Source organism: Capsicum annuum, unplaced genomic scaffold (genome assembly GCF_002878395.1).
Source record: "Capsicum annuum cultivar UCD-10X-F1 unplaced genomic scaffold, UCD10Xv1.1 ctg49302, whole genome shotgun sequence".
In the NCBI taxonomy this organism is placed as follows: domain Eukaryota; kingdom Viridiplantae; phylum Streptophyta; class Magnoliopsida; order Solanales; family Solanaceae; genus Capsicum; species Capsicum annuum.
Window position 1 is genome coordinate 1 of NW_025857080.1, and position 2,304 is coordinate 2,304.

Here is a 2,304-nt window from a genome sequence, read left to right on the forward strand (position 1 = left end):
AGAAATGATTTTTGTTTTTCAATGTGCATTGAAGTTGAGCAGTAGGAGAATTGTCATGTGTTCTTTTAAAATCTTCTGACATGTCATCATAATATGTGGCCCAGAGCTTTCTAAAACTCGGTGAGCATGGTATGTGAGGCATATTCCCATGCAACAATATTTTTCAAATTTTGATTGTTCCAAAAGCATACTAAAATGTCAACAACAATATTAGAAAGAAGAATAAATGATGAACAAATATACTTAATTATGAATGCATTTCTATTAAATTATATTGATTTGGCTGTAGTGTTTAGAAAATAGCACTTGACAAGTTTTTCCTCAATTGAATATATTGAGATTCAAATTTTCCTTGTATTTTTTTCATCGCGTATAATTTGGTTATTGCAATTTTTCTGCTATTTTAATGGCTGCGTTTGAATGAAAAGCCTGCTCAATCAGGGGTGGCCATACAAACTCATAAACTTCAAATCCTATGTTTGCCTATTTCTAGTCTGTCTGCTCTGTTGGCTTGTTCCTAACTTGGCTTTACACATTAAATTTGTATTACATACTTTAGAAGAAGCTTTATTTTAACAATTTTTCCCCTTCCTACAGCTTTTCCTGTGTAATGAAGCAGAGGCTTACTATCGATACAATCACATCGCTATCTACAGAATGGACCTTCCTAGCTACAGATGGACCTTCAAAGTTCAAGTTGTGGATACGTTTTGCTCTCGGGAGAGAAAAGATCAAATTGTTCATTTCCAAACAATAAGCGTAAGTTTACTACTACTATCGCTTCACATTCACTCAGCCCAAGATTTATACGAACATTAAAGACCCTCTCTATTTTAATCGGTTGTAGGAAAAATAGGTTTCTACAGATCTGTATGGTGATGACATTGGCAGGTGTCTTAAACTGTTTGCTCATTACTCAATGCGAGCCAACACGAAAGGGTTGTCAATAGGTACACAATTGTTGAGCCTATGACCAACAACAGCAGTGCATCATTACTTGCTCCATGAAATTTGAATGCTTCCTTTTTTCTGGATATCGTAGAATTTGGTAAGTTCCCACTTCAGATCTTCATTTGTTTGTCTGTTAGCTAAATAATTCCCACTGGATGAGCTAAATGCCAATATTTTACTATTTATGGCAACAGTTTATTTTCTCTATCAGTTGTATAATTTCGCATGGACTCGTGCTAATAAATCAGCCATTAAATCGTCAGGATCTAGCCCCTCCCAGTCTCTGCAGATTACCAACTAGTTGATGGATGATTACTTGTCCTCTTAACTTTGACAGATGATGTATCTGTTGTAACTTTGTGTGATTTTGTTGACATCTGGGAGCAAAACTAATTCCTGATTATTCTTAATTTTCATATGTAATGCTTGTAGTTTCTTTTTTTTACTCCTCCTGTGTTGTGTCAATATAGCAAAAATATTAGTGATTGAATTTCAGATAGAATTTTTCTATTGTCTGTTTAGTTCTCAAGGATTCTGATCTAAGTATGCCTAGTAATTAACTGATCTTTTAAGATCATATTCCAAGCGACCTTCTTGTTTGTTAGTGCACTTCCACTTGGATTGCTTTAACACGGTAATTATATATGTACATAGGTAGAGAAGGTGGATTCTATGGTATATGAGCTTGTAGATGTGGTGGCTAATGAGCGTGCTTTACTTGAGAAATGTAGAGATCTCTTATTATCAATGACAGTTCTACAGGTAAACCTAGATTTCCCTCTACCTGAAGCTTTTGAAGGAAACCATATTTGAGTTTGTTCAGATTGTTTACTTCTCTTAGCAAAATAATTGCTTAGATTTTTGTTGACAATTTTATAGATTTTTGTTGCTTCTTTAAGTTAGAAATATTTGCTACTTCTTTCGTAATGTTTGTGTCTTCTGATGCTTTGAACTATATTGTTTCATTGACTACTTTATGACATCATTATATATGATTATAATATAATTATTTGAAAGTTATATTTTTATTAGTTGATGAAAATTCAGTTAAGATAGTTTGTTTCAATATGAATACATAAAATTAAATTATCTAAATATTGAATATAAGTAGTCTACCTGATTGTCTATTCAGGAGATGCAGTTGAAGGTTAATGACCGGAGACTGCATTTCATTGAGATTGAATTCATAAAGTCTCTATAGTGCTTCTGGTGCAGTGACCCAACGTGCATCTTGAAAGCTTTGAATTTCATCAACAACTTTTTCTCCATCATCTGATTCAATATAAACTGCGCATCTATCATAAATTTTTGTATTAATTTTAAAATTAGAATAAAATAAAATAAAATATCTCA

The 2,304-nt window shown here is 32.8% G+C and overlaps 1 long non-coding RNA gene across 1 annotated transcript; it reads left to right on the forward strand.

Moving 5' to 3' along the window:
• The first annotated feature begins 6 nt into the window (after window positions 1-6).
• LOC124892652 lies at window positions 7-1,904 on the forward strand. Its single transcript, XR_007050362.1, has 3 exons — window positions 7-759; window positions 848-1,048; window positions 1,606-1,904. It is a non-coding gene; the product is annotated as an uncharacterized LOC124892652 (long non-coding RNA).
• The last annotated feature ends 400 nt before the right edge of the window (window positions 1,905-2,304 follow it).